This window comes from Dama dama, chromosome 19, assembly GCF_033118175.1.
Source record: "Dama dama isolate Ldn47 chromosome 19, ASM3311817v1, whole genome shotgun sequence".
NCBI lineage: Eukaryota > Metazoa > Chordata > Mammalia > Artiodactyla > Cervidae > Dama > Dama dama.
In genome coordinates, this window is record NC_083699.1 from 64,117,383 (window position 1) to 64,132,509 (window position 15,127).

General features: G+C 35.7%; 1 protein-coding gene across 1 annotated transcript in view; it reads left to right on the forward strand.

Annotated features, from left to right (window-relative positions):
- TBC1D5 (TBC1 domain family member 5) overlaps positions 1-15,127 on the forward strand; it is a 567,048-nt gene that overhangs the window by 139,303 nt on the left and 412,618 nt on the right. Inside the window, exon 3 of the mRNA XM_061167253.1 lies at positions 3,816-4,015. The gene's annotated coding sequence lies outside the window, so the exon portion shown is untranslated. The remainder of the gene's footprint in view (positions 1-3,815; positions 4,016-15,127) is intronic.

Sequence of the window (15,127 nt, forward strand, 5' to 3'; positions counted from 1 at the left end):
TTGTCCGGCTCTCACATCTGTGCATGACAATTAGAAAGACCGTAGCCTTGACTGTACGTACCTTTGTTGGCAAATAAGTGATATCTTTGCTTTTTAATACACTGCCTAGGTTTGTTATAGCATTCTTGCCAAGAAGCATTTGTCTTCTAATTTCATGGCTGCAGGTAAGGTGGCAGTAAATGAGATACTCCATATAAATATCAATATAATTAGAATCAATATAATTAATCAATATAATTAGAATATTGATGTTATTGTCACTAAAATATGTTTTCAAACAACCTCCTAATGTAAGTCATGTAATTAAACAAGCCTGAGTGGACGTTTTCTTTGGTTCAGATGAATACAAGGAGACAGTATGTAATAAACTTTAAACTGCTCATATTTAACTTCACACATATACCTTGAAAGAATAACATCTATCTTCAAACTTCAAAATTAAAAAAATTATATTCCCATTAACCTTGGGTGCAAGTTTGGAGCATTAGAATTTTTTAGAGTCTTTAAGCCTCGGGAATGCTGTGTAGGCAGCCCTTCCAGTCCATCAGGATAGTGGGGCTGCTGGGACAGTAACCGGAGTGCACACTGGCATAGTGACTGGGGGGGTTCCTGTAGAAGGAAGATGGGCACACTTTAATTTTTCCGAGCGATCTGAAAGACCTGGAAGCACAGTAGATGTTTTCTGTCTTGAGTGCCGCTTGGGTACCAGTGTATGTTTAGCATACATTTGTATCACTGAGACTTAGATGTAAGCTCTTACTTTTTTTTTTTTTTTTTGATAACTGTTATTGTATTAGGCACTTTTACATATTTTTGACTTCTTTTTTTACTTGTCAACAATATACTTTATTTAGTCAATTAACTTATGCAACAGTAGTTTCCTTACGAACCATTCATCTCCCTTAAACATTGCTATGTCTTTTGACATGGAAATTCCTAAATGATTTAGTTTAAGACTAAAATTTGTGTTAAGGAAAATCAAATTTGTAGAGACATTTTATCTATAGTCAAAACTGCTTTTGTTCAGTTACCTCTCTTTCTGTTGAAAAGGAGCCTTGATAGTAGTAGTTCAGAAACACATTTGAAATCTTTATATTAAGTCGAGTACAGTTTAATTGGACTAGATGAAGTGTTATATATATTCAACAAATAGTTTAAAGATTGTGTGCCTGAAAAATGGGGAGTAGTTGTTATTGGCTGATACATTTGAGAAAGCTTTAAGTCATCTTTTCCACTGCTGTATCCATATCTTTGGGATGGTCTGCTTCGGGATCTGCATTTTAAGAAACTTCTTAGATTTTTATAGATACTGAAGTTTGAGAGCCACTGCTGAAGTCTCTGCTGATAGCTTTAAGATGTTGGCTCTGCCCTTGCAATGGAAGGGATGTATTTATTTATGGGGTAAATAAATGGAATGTATTTATTTATGTTATTTGCCTAAGGCATAAAACTTTTAAATGCTACCAAAATTTACCAAGACAAAAACCTATAGGAGTTATGAAAGGTTTTTTTTTTTGCCCTTATAAAAGCTAGAAAAAAGAATGAAGAAGATTAATATACTATTGGAACAGTACTTTTGTGTTACTTTTTGGTATTTTGACATTAATTTACTGTAGGACTATTGTTAGCAGATTGAAATGTTCTTGTGAAAACTCTTAAGGCTGTAGTCTTTTCTTGAAAATTGGTTTAGTACTGTTGTTTACATTGTGAAATTAGTGCTTTCAATAAGATTTTGGTTTCCATCTATCCTGAATTCTCCCTAGGAGTGCACAACTTCAAAAATAAAGAGGCACAATCAGCAGAAAAAAGAGGTGGTCTGAGCATTTATGCGTTAAATATGCATGTTAATTAGGAAAAAAATTAGAAAAATATGAAAACAGATGTTACATAAATTATTGCAGTCCCAGGGCAGCAGTAACTTATACACTGACAATAATTTTTATATGTGCATGTGTATGTCTATTTCTAGATTTCTCAATGTTAATGCAATTCCATAGAGAGTAACTGGAAGAAAAACTGGTATATCCTTTCAGTGAGACAGTGGTAAACATTCCTCCTGCCTGTGGTTTGCGGAACAAGTCTAGGCATAATATATACTCTTCCTGTAAGCTAACCATCCGTGCTCCCTGGCCTTCCCTGTAGTCTTTCTCCTGGTTTCTTCGATAGTATGTCAGTGAAATCTTTTAATGGATATGTCCTGTCTGAACAAGAAAGTGAATCATAATCCCAAGCAGTGTAGGAAATGTAAAATTGATTGTAGTGTAAAATATGTATTTAGGAATAAAACAAATCAAAACTTTTGAGGACACTGATTGTAATGTTACTTTTTCTTTGTTTACAGTCATGCTTTCTGAAGAAATAGCCATCATTCTCTGAGTAGTGTTGACACAGTAGGATGACAATCTGTACTAAGTGTTACATAAACATACATTCATCAAATACACCTATGTTGGAATAATTGATAGGTCCTCGAATGTCTTTACTCTAAAGAAACATCCATAATATAAAAATAGTCTGTATTTTTATGAGGGAAAGCTGCGAAGTAGATGTGTGCTTTGTTTCAGTGGTGTGGCAGTTTTTAGTTCAACCATGCAGGAAAACCACGTGACTAGATGGCTGTCCAAGGAGCTGCTGCGGTTATCTGGGTGTTTTCCGCTCATAGATTATATAACTCAGAAACATATTGTTTGTAACTTTTCAGATAAGATTGAAAGTTAAAATAAGGAAATGCTCCATCAGAATGTAATAAATCATTTTCTTTATCTAACAAGCAAACGAAACATGAATTATATTCAGTTACAGGAGCATGAAACAGTTTCTGTAAATCTATCTCAAGATCAATGCTACATTCATTTGTAGTCTTTAGAAATCATACTTTGTTACTTGGTTTTAGTAGCATATGATGTTAAAATGTGTTCTAAGCAATTAATTTCTTTTGATCCCAGAGGTTTCAGATATACTTCTTATCATAATACTTTTCAATTCCATGTTTTTGATTTATATTTTACTCCATATTGCCTAAGTATTGTTGTCTTTTTGCACATATGCTGAGTCACCAATAAACTGTACCAGGTTATTGGGAGTAAGCTAATACAGAATGAAATCTAGAATAGAATGATCATATTGTTTAGTAATTTATTATCCTTTAGAGGTTCTTTACTTAAATTAGGTAGATATTTAAGGAATTCTGTTGTTATTCTTGAAGATTTTTATGTAGAGATGTATCTCTGTCAGATAGGATTTGTGAAAGTGTATTGAAGTATATTATTAAAGATGATAAGTGTTTTTCTGTAGGCAAAAAGGCTATGGAAGTTAATTTTTAATTCACAAATAATATTTACTTGCCACACTGATACAACTGTATTCTAATTTTGCATTTTATTAGTACTTTGGAATTAATATTCAGTGGAGTTTTTTCACATTTGTTTTAAAATGTCAGATTTCCATTTTTTATTTTATGTGATTTTAATACTTATTATTTTATTATGTATTAGAGTAGTGCATTTCTTATTTGAACACTTCATGTCAGTGAAACAAAGTGATAACAGGTGATGTATTTTCTATTGAGGTATTTTAGGTTTGTTTTTTTTTTTGGTATTATAATGCTTTTTATTGTGAGCATTAAAAAGTGAGTTTCTTTCTTCTATTTTAGATGATGGGAAGGGTGATTAATGTGTAAGCTAACATTTGTCTCCTAAGAGCCAAAAATATGGCATAAGTTTTTTTAGCTTTTTGTAAATTGATGACTTTGATTTAAGGGTCCTTTGCTTAGGGAGAGGAATACTTGAAGCTATTTTATTTCTTTATTCTTCTAGGTATCTGCTGTTTATCCTGAAGCTCAGCTGAGGTGGAGCTTAGCTGATCTGTTTCTTGACTGTTTACTTCCTGTTGGCCAACCAAGACTTTTTTTGGAGAATTCTATTGTACAGAGCCTGATGTCATCTGTGGGCCATAACAGGAGCATGCATTTGCAAGTGTCAGTTAGATTTGTGGATCAATAAAGTTTTCCTGAAAGGTAAGTGTATGTTCATTTCAAAACGTACGTTTTAAATTCAGTGCTATTAACATCTGCCTTAGTCTCATAGATTGTGTGACTTATAAATCACAGAAATTTATTTTTCACTGTTTTGGAGACTGGGATGTCTAAGTTCAAGTTGCTAGCAAATTTGGTGTCTGGTGAGGATCCACATGCTGGTTCATAGATGGACGCTTTCTTGCTGTGTCTTTACGTGGTGGAAGGATAAAAGAGTTCTCAAGGGTCTCTGTTTATAAGGGCACCAATCTCATTTATGAGGGCTCTACTCCCATGACCTAATCACCTCGCAAAGGCCTCACTCCTATACCATTATGCTGGGAATTAAGATTTAGTTTTGGGGAATGATAAACATTCATTTCATAATAATACCCTTATGATAGTTATTATAATCTGTTTTATAGATTTGTGTACAGAAAATGTGTGTTGATGTGTATGTATGTGTATGTGCTGTGTGCTCAGTCGTGTCTGACTCTTTGCAATCCCATGGACCGTAGCCCACCGGGCTCCCCTGTCCATTGAATTCTCCAGGCAAGAATACTGGAATGGGTTGCCATTTCCTTCTCCATGTGTATGTATATGTGTATGTATGTGTTTATACACTTCTACCGGGTTTGGATTGCAGACTCCTTTAGGGAATAATGTTACCCTGTAACACAGAGTTCCTTGACAATTTCTTTCCACTTATCTATTGACCCACCAACTTCCGGTCTTTTCTTTTTCTTCATTGTTTTCCTTCTCTCTTAATTAAACTTGCATTGGTCTTTAAAAATATTTTCCCATCGGAATACTTTCAGCCCTTTTCTTACTGAATACTTTTTGTATTCTTATCTCTTTTTCTTTTTCTTCACCTTTTTTCTTTATTTCTTTCCTACCTTCCTACCTACCTGAATTCTGATGTTCATTAAGTTTGTTGAAGGCATTGCAAACTTAGAATGATTGTCCTTAGAGATGAAGGTATATCAAATAGGTAGCATTCACATTTTTTTTTTTTTTACCACAACCCTTAGTAAGAAATATATTTTGTGTTTATGAGACATTTTCCACAGGCATAAATGCACAAATGAAGCTAACAAAAGTTGAAACAATTCTGCCTTGGCTACCTTGAATATATACTGTGTTCTATTTTATTACATTTTTTTTTGTATACTTCATTTAATATATACTGATACCCATAAATACATTTATTTCCCTATCCAATGATGGATCACTTTTGCAACTTCAAAAAGTCCTACTGTAGATCACTTTATGACTGACTTGTAGGGAAAATAAATGGAATGAGGCAATTTGTTTTCTGTTTCAATCCAGCTGCTCTTCTGTTGTCTTCTCTTTGCTTCTCATTTCTTTTGATTCATTACAAGTATTGATGACTTGGGGAAAGAACTATGTAACTACTGAAAAATATTGGAGCACTTATTGGTTCTTTTGCAGTAAGAACACAGACACCAGTGGTCATATTTCAAAATATAAATGGAAGAAAATCTTTAATAGAATCATTCCTTTATAGTAAGGTGAATTTTTAAAAATTCTATTCTTTTTCTATGTAAATTGTGCATGCCGATGTTCTCATCATTCTTGCTTTAAAGTATTTTAAACTTCCAAAGTCATTTATATCAGCTTAGAATAACAGATTTCCGCGCCCCCCAAAGTGGTCTATTCTAGTGCTCCTTCTGATTTTATTTAACATTTTTATCCTTTTCACAAATTACAAACGGCTAAAAATTAAAAATGTGATATATTTTCTAGAAAGTTTAGTATATACAGAAAAGTAAAAAGATAAAAATTATGTTCAATCCAATGTATTAAAAGCTAAAGCAGTTCTAAGAGGAAAGTTTATAGCAATAAGCACCTATATTAAGAAAGGAAATCTCAGGGGTGTCCTCTGTCTTCAGTTTTATTCAGCTAAGTTTTGGAAGTCCTGGCCTCAGCAATCAGAGAAGAAAAAGAAAAGAAATCCATATTAGAAAGGAAGAAGTAAAACTGTCACTGTTTGCAGGTAACATGATACTATACATAGGAAATCCCAAAGATGCCACCAGGAAGCTACTGGAACTCATCAGTGAATTCAGTAAATTTGCAGGATACAAAATTGATATACAGAAATCTCTTGCATTTCTATATGCTAGCAATGAATTATTAGAGAAATTAAGGAAACAGTTCCATTTACCATCTCATCAAAAAGAGTACAATACTTAGGAACAAATCTCAGTAAGGAGATAAAAAACTTGTACTCAGAAAACTGTAAGATACCAATGAAGGAAATTTTCAGCACAAACAGATGGAAAAATATGTTTTTGAATTCAAGAATTAATGTTGTTAAATTGACTATTACTACCATTACCATTACTACTATTACTACCATTACTACTATTACTACCATTACTGCCATTACTGAGGCAATCTTCATATTCAGTGCAATCCCTATCAGGATACCAATGGCGTTTTTCACAGAACTGGAATAAATAATTTAAAATTTGGTATGAAAACACAAAAGACCTCAAATAGACAAAGCAAATTTGACATAGAAGAAAAGAGCTGGAGGAATCACATGTTCTGATTTCAGACTACACTACAAAGCTATGATAATTTAAAAAAGGTACATATGTCAGTGGAATATAATAGAGAGCCCAGAAGTAAACCACATGCTTATGGGTCATTTAATCTGTGACACGGGAGGCACAAACAAATACACAATGGAGAAAAGGCAACCTCTTCAATAAGTAGTGCTGGGAACACTGGGCAGATACATGTCAGAGAATGAAATTGCAGTATTCTCTAACACAAAAAAGAAAAATAAACTAAAAATAGATTAAAGACCTAAATGTAAGACCAGATATTATAAAGCTCCTAGAGGCAGAACATGCTCTGAAATAAATCACAGGAGTACTTTTTGGATTCATCTCCTAAAGCAAAAGAAAGAAAAACAACAATACACAAATAGGACCTAATTAAATTTAAAAGTTTTTGTGCAGCAAAGGAAGCCATCAATAGAAGAAAAATACAGCCTACTGAATGGGAAGAGATATTTGCAAATGATGTGACCAATAAGGGGTTAATATCCCACATGTATAAATAGTTCATTTAACTCAACATACAAAAAAAAGATTAAAAAATGGGCAGATAAACTGAATACATTTTTCTAAAGAGGAAATGAAGATGACCAGTAGGCACATGAAAAGATGCTCAGCGTCACTAATAATCAGGGAGATAAAGGTCAAAGCATTTGCATTTGTTTGAGATATCACCTCAGTGGTGATACCACTGTGATGAGATACCTCCTCACACTGGTTAGAATGGCTATCATCGAAAAGAACACAAATAACAAATGTTGGCGAGGATGTGGAAAGAAAGAAAACCTTTGTAGGCTGTTGATTAGAATGGACATATGTGCAACCACTGTGAAAAACAATTTGGAAGTTTCTTAAAAAAAGAAAAAAAAAAAAAACCGACTAGCACATGGCTCAGCAGTCCTGCTCCTGGGCATATATTTGGGAAAACAAAAACACTGCCGAAAGGATGCCTGCGCCCCAGTGTTCATGGCGACAGTATTTAAAAGCGGCAGTGTATGGGAGTAACCCACGTTGCTATAAACAGATGGCTTGTAAAGAAGATAGTTTGTGTGCGCACACACACACACACACACACACACACACTGGAATGCTACTCAGCCATTGGCAAATGATGAAATATTCCATCTGGAGCAACACAGGTGAACTTGGCATTATTCTAAGTGAAGTAAGTCAGAGAAAGACATACACTGTATAATATCACTTATATGTGGAATTTAAAAAATAGAACAGATCAGTGAATGAAACAAAAAAGGATCAGTCTTACATATGTAGAGAACAAACTTGTATTTACCAGCTGGGAGACGAAAGTGGGGAAAGGCAGTAGAGGAGTGGGGGGAAAAGGAATATTATAGAAGTATGTGAAATTGTGTGTGTGAAGTTTTTGAAAGTTGTAGAGCACTGTAGAATTAAATTCATTCAATAAGGAAAAAAAAAAAAAAGCTGCACACAGAGAAGAAAAAGAAAAGAAAGCCCAAATAAATAACTCAAATTACATGTCACGGAACAGAAAAGAACAAACTAAGCACAAAATTAGTTGAATAATGGGAAAAACAAAAAGCACAAATAAATGAGATAGAAATTGAAATAACAACAGAAAATATCAATGAAACAAAGTTTTATTTTTTAAAAGATGACATAGAGAAAACTTAAGCTGGGTGTACCAAGGTGGGGGAAAACCAACAGCACTGAGATACAGTTCATAAGAAGCTACTATGAATAATTATTCACCAACAAACTGGACAAATTAGAAGAAGTGGTTAAGTTTCTAGAAATATGAAACCTATCATATTGAAGAAAGAGAGAATCTGAATAATCTGATAGGATCAGGAAAGTCCTAGCCATGTTCTGGCACAGATGGCTTTACTGATGAATTCTGCCAAACATTCAAAGTAGAATTGATGTCAAACCATCTCAAACTCTTGCAGAAAACATAAGAGGAGGGCATATTTCTGTTTTATCAGGTAAGCATTACCCTGAGACCAAAACTAGGCGTGGACACTACGAAAAAGTTACAAGCCAGTAGCTCTGATGAACGCAGATGCAGAAATCCTCAACAAACTGTATTCAACCAAATTCAGTAGTACATTGAGATTATACAACAGAATCAAGTGGGATTTTTCTCTTATTGCAGGGATGTAAGTGTGGTTCAGCATCCTGAAATCAGTGTGATACACTGCATTGATAAAATGAAGGATGAAAATCATATGATCATCTCAGTAGATGCAGAAGGAGCATTTGACAGAATTTAGCATCCATTCATGGTATGCTGCTGCTGCTGCTAAGTCACTTCAGTCGTGTCCGACTCTGTGCGACCCCATAGATGGCATCCCGCTAGGCTCCCCCGTCCCTGGGATTCTCCAGGCAAGAACACTGGAGTGGGTTGCCATTTCCTTCTCTAATGCATGAAAGTGAAAAGTGAAATAAAGTCTCTCAGTCATGTCTGACTCTTAGCAACCCCATGGCCTGCAGCCCACCAGGCTCCTCTGTCCATGGGATTTTCCAGGCAAGAATACTGGAGTGGGTTGCCATTGCGTTCTGCAATTCATGGTGTGAGCTCTCAAGAAATAGGGCATGGTGGCAACTTAATAAACACAATAAAGACCACATATGAAAAACCATAGCTAACGTCATACTTAATAGTGAAAAGCTGAAAGCCTTTTTCCTAAGATCAGGTGGACGATAAGAATGCCCAAGCTTCCTGCCTCCCCTGCCCACCCCACCACCCCCGTCCCCAAGAAGCTGAGTATTCTTTACTTGGGCTGTATATCCCAGTTGTTTTTGTAATGAGTAACCATGAGAAAAAGATGGTGTTACTCATATTAAAAAAACAGTCTCACCAATTTTGTTTGACATAATACTGGAAGTTCTAGCCAGAGAAATTAAGAACAAGAAATAAAAAGTATTCAGATCAGAAAGGAATAGAACTTTTTCTTTGCAGAGGTATGATATTATATGTTGAAAACACCACCAGAAAAAACCTGTTAGAATTAATAAATTCATTAAAGGTACAGGGTACAAAATCAATATACAAAAATCAGTTGCATTTCTGTACACTAATAGTTATACAGTGGAGGTGATGAGCAGATTCAACGAATTAGATCTGGTAGACACAGTGTCTGAAGAGTTACAGATGGATGTTCACAACATTGTACGGGAAGCAGTGACAAAAACCATCCCAAAGAAAAAGAAACGCAGTAAGGCAAGTGGAGGCTTTACACAAATACTAATCGCTGAGTAAGAAAAGAGATGAAAGGCAAGGAGAGAGGGAAAGATACACCCAACTGAATGCAGAGTTCCGGAGAATAGCAAGCAGAGATAAGAAAGCTTTCTTAAGAGAATGGTGTGAAGAAATAGAGGAAAACAATAGAATGGGAAAGACTAGAGATCTCTTCAAGAAAACTAGACATACCAAAGGAACATTTCATGCAAAGATGGGTACAGAAAATGACAGAAATGGCAAGGACCTAACAGAAGCAGAAGAACTACTGTCTAGTCACACTCATTTCACATGCTAGCAAGGTAATGCTCAAAATCTTTCAATCTAGGTTTCAGCAGTATGTGAACTGAGAACTTCCAGATGTTCAAACTGGGCTTAGAAAAGGCAGAGGAACCAGAGATCAAATATCCAACATCCAGTGGGTCATAGAAAAAAACAAGGGAATTCCAGAAAAAACATCTACTTCTGCTTCATTGACTACTCTAAAGCCTTTGACTGTGTGGATCACAACAAACTGGAAAATGTTTAAGAGATTGTAATACCAGACCGCCTTACCTGTCTTCTGAGAAACCTGTGTGCAGATCAAGCAACATCAGTTAGAACTACCTGGAGCATCAGAATGAACTGGTTCAAAACTGGGAAAGGAGTATGTTGAAACTGTATGTTGTCACCTTACTTAATATGCATAGTATATCAAGTGAAATGCCTGGCTGGGTGAATCACAGGCTGGAATCTAGGTTGACAGGAGAAATATCAACAACCTCAGATATTCAGGTGATACCACTCAAATGGCGGAAAGCGAAGAGGAACTAAAGAGCCTCTTGGTGAAGGTAAGAGAGGAGGGTGAAAAAGCTGGCTTAAAGCTCAACATTTAAAAAAATAAGATCATGGCATCTGGTCCCATCACTTGATGGCAAAAAGATGGAGAAAAAGTGGAAACAGTGACAGATGTTATTTTCTTGGGCTCCAAAATCACTGCCGAAGGTGACTACAGCCATGAGATTAAAAGATGCTTGCTACTTGGAAGAAAAGCTATGACAAACCTAGATACTGTATTAAAAAGAGACATCACTTTCCTGACAAAGAGCCATCTAGTTAAAGCTGTGTTTTTTTCCAGCAGTTATGTACATATGTGAGAATTCGACCATAAAAACGCTGGGTGTTGAAGAATTGATGCTTTTGAACTGTTGGTGCTAAAGAAGAGTTTTGAGAGTCCCTTGGACAGCAAGGAGATCAAACCAGTCAATCCGAAGGGGAATCAACCTTGAATGTCCATTGGAAGGACTGATGCTGAAGCTGAAGCTCCAATACTTTGGTCACCTGATGTGAAGAACTGACTCTTTGGAAAAGACTGATGCTGGGAAAGATTGAGGACATGAAGAGAAGTGGGTGACAGACCATGAGAGATGAGATGGTTGGATGGCATCACCAACTCAATGGACATGAGTTCGAGCAAATTCCTTAGATAGTGAAGCACAGGGAAGCCTGACGTGCTGTAATCCATGGGGTCACAAAGGGCTGGACACAACTTAGTGACTGAAGTACAACAACAACAATGTGAACTATCAGAGAAATTAAGGATATAGTCCTATTTACAGTTGCATCAAAAAGAATAAAACTCAGGAATAAATTTTACCAAGGAGTTGAAAGATACGGATACTGATGATTATAAGACATTAATGAAATAAGCTGACGTGTACACAAAGAAATGGAAAAATATTCTCTGCATATGGAAGGGAAGAATTATGTTGCTAAAATACTCATAGCACCCAGAACAGTCTATCGATTCAGTGAATTCTGTATCAGAAGTCAGCTGGCATTTTTCACAAAGTAGGAAAGCAATCCTAAAGTTTGTATGTATCCACAAAATATCCTAAATAGACAAAGCACTCTTGAGAAAGAACAAAGTTGAAAGCACCACACTTCATGATTTTAAAGTTTATTACAAAGATGTAATAATCTAAACAGCATGGTATTAGCATAAAAATGGCCATATAGACTAATGTAAAAGAAGTGAGAACCAGAAATAAAACCACACTTGGATGGTATATTAAGTTATGACAAAGGATCTAAGAATGTTGATTGGGCAAAGGATAGTCTGTTCAATAAACAGTATTGGGAAAATTGGACAGTCACAGGCATAGGAATGACCTTGGCTTCCCATCTTACGTGATATACAAAAGTCAACTCCAGATGGATTAAAGACTTGAACACAAAAATTTCAGTATAAACCTCATAAAGGCAAATGGGGTAAACTGTTTCACATTGCTCCTGGCAATTTTTAAAAATTAATATAAAAAACAAAGGGGAAAAAAAAAGTGTGTATCAGCAAGTGGAGAGGAGTACATCAGAGTTAAAAATCACATGATATACACTATAAATATCTTAAGTTTTATTATATTAAGGTCAACTGTATATTAGTAGAACTAAACAAAAAATTAATATAAAAAAGAAACAAGGTAAAAATCCCATACCATATCTTGTAGTCATGAACAGATGTAGTATTTGAAAAATATAACATAGTTTTAAAAATTTTAGTTGAATTTAATGAAGGGGGAAAATAACATGAAACTTAAATGATTAGTGAACGTGAGATTTGATCCTAAGAGGCTTCAAAATCATAAATATTTGATCCTAACAGTCTTCCAGTGTGAAGTAAGATTATGGAAATCTTTAAAGACTGTGGATATACAAAAATAGGAAGGCTGACCTTATCGTAGAACATCTTTATTGTAGAATGATTTATTGAGGTGAAATTTTTTAAAAGCAATTTCTGCTCAATCTGACCTCCTCCCAGTACCTGGTTTCCATCATCAATTTGTATTTTGTCTCTAAGGATTTATCTATTTTGATTTTCACTTCAGTGGAATTGTATATAGTAAGTGATCTTTAATGTCTGACTTCTTTCACCTGGCATACTGTTTTCAAGGTTCATCCATGTTTTAGCTTGTGTCAGCTATACATCAATATTGTTATGCATTTTCACAGCTGAGTAATAGTCCATTGTATATATAGTATACTCGAATTCCCTGGTGGCTCATATGGTAAAGAATCTGCCTGCAGTGCAGGAGATCCAGGTTCAGTCCTTGGGTTGGGAAGGTCCCCTGGAGAAGGGAATGGCACCCCACTCCAGTACTCTTGCCTGGAGAATTCCATGGACAAAGGAGCCTCGCAGGATTTGCTTCTACTTTTTGGCTTTTGAGAAAAGTGCCTCTATGAATTTATGTGCACATATTCTTATTTGAGCTTCTGTTTTCAGTTCTGTTAGGTCTATACCTAGGAGTATAATTGCTTGGTAATGTTGTAATTCTTTATTTATTTTTCTGGGGAACCATCAAGTTGTTTTAACACAGTGGATACCGCAATTTACAGTGCCACCAGCAATGTATGAGGGTTCCAGTTTCTCCACATATTGTTGATATTTGTTATTTTCATCTTATTTGAAAATTAGAACAGGATACTGATTAATGACTTTCAGCAAAATAACACTGTAGAGATATGATTATCTCCATTATTTCTTTTACAGTGATTATATATCAGTTCAGAGTATCTCTTAATTCTGCTTCCTGTCCCGGATTAACTGACAAGTAGAAATTGTTTTCCAGGAGAAAAAATGTCTACTGTTCTTCAATTTCTCAAAATCATACCATATTTTGCTTCATATTTCTACTGTGGCTCTTTTTTTTTTTTTCCTGCTTGTGTGTATAGTTCTTTGTTTTTTACCAGATTTTCTAATTACCATTCCTTCTGCTTAATGCTCAGAGGAAGTTGGTCTGTGCATCTCCATTTATGGATAACACCACAGTTGTACTTTTAGGCTTTAAAATGTATGATTTTAGATCACAAAATAAATTTTTTGTAAGGTTACCTACTCTCTTGCTAAAGAAATAACGTCACTTAACCTGGACCTTCTCTTTTAATATGGGCCAGAACTTCCTTGGCCTTTTGTTGAAGTAATGTCCTCAGGTTTCTTTTCATTATGTTCCTGGGTTAGTACTCATGTTTGTTGTGTCTTATTGTTACAATTGAAATAAATCTTCATAAAGTTAAATGATAAAAGATAAAATTTCTAAATTATGCATATTAGAAACTGGGTTTTTTTTTTTTTTTTTTGTTCTCATGTTTGATTGACAGTTTTTCCGGTTATACGTTTCTAGATATAAAATAATTTCCCTCAGAACTTTGAAGACTTCACTCAGTTTGTTTCTAACATCCATTATTCTACCTGAAAATTTGAACCCAGTCTACTCATTGAAAAGTTTTCTAAGAGATATCACAGTGAAAATGAAATAGAGAAAAGTTCTTAATGATTTTTGCTTTTTAGAGTAGAGAGGCTGATAAGAAATAAGATAATGAAAATATGTAGCTGGTTAGGTAGTGGGGCTGTGAAGGAAAACAGAGCAAGGGAGGGAGGATAGAGAGTTAAACTTACAGGGAGACTGGTGTAAATTACATGGGATGGTTAGGGAATGCCTCCCTGAGAAGGTAACACTTGTGTCACTAAAGGTAACACTTCTGTAAAGAAGAGGAAGTAAGCAGTGCAAGGAGAGCTACGAAGGCTCTGATGCAGGAGTGTTACTGATGTGTTCAAGAATCAACCGAGTGGTCAGCGTGACTGCAGCAACTTGAGAGTTCAGTTCAGCTCAGTCGCTCAGTCGTGTCTGACTCTTCGCAACCCCATGGACTGCAGCACGCCAGGCCTCCCTGTCCATCACCAACTCCCGGAGTTTCCTCAGACTCGTTTCCATTGAGTCAGTGATGCCATCCAGCCATCTCATCCTCTGTTGTCCCCTTCTCCTCCTGCCCTCAATCTTTCCCAGCATCAGGGTCTTTTCAAATGAGTCAGCTCTTCGCATCAGGTGGACAAAGTATTGGAGTTTCAGCTTCAACATCAGTCCTTCCAATGAATATTCAGGACTGATTTCCTTTAGGATGGACTGGTTAGATCTCCTTGCAGTCCAAGGGACTCTCTAGAGTCTTCTCCAACACCACAGTTCAAAAGCATCAATTTTTCGGTGCTTTGCTTTCTTTATGGTCCAACTCTCACATCCATACATGACTGCTGGAAAAACCATAGATTTGACTAGGCGGACTTTTGTTGACAAAGTAATGTCTCTGCTTTTTAATATGCTATGTAGGTTTGTCATAGCTTTCTTCCAAGGAGCAGTTCAGTTCAGTTCAGAGTCGTGTCTGACTCTTTGCCACCCCATGTACTGCAGCACGCCAGGCCTCCCTGTCCATCACCAACTCCTGGAGCTTACTCTAACTAAATGTACGTTGAGTCGGTGATGCCATCCAACTATCTCA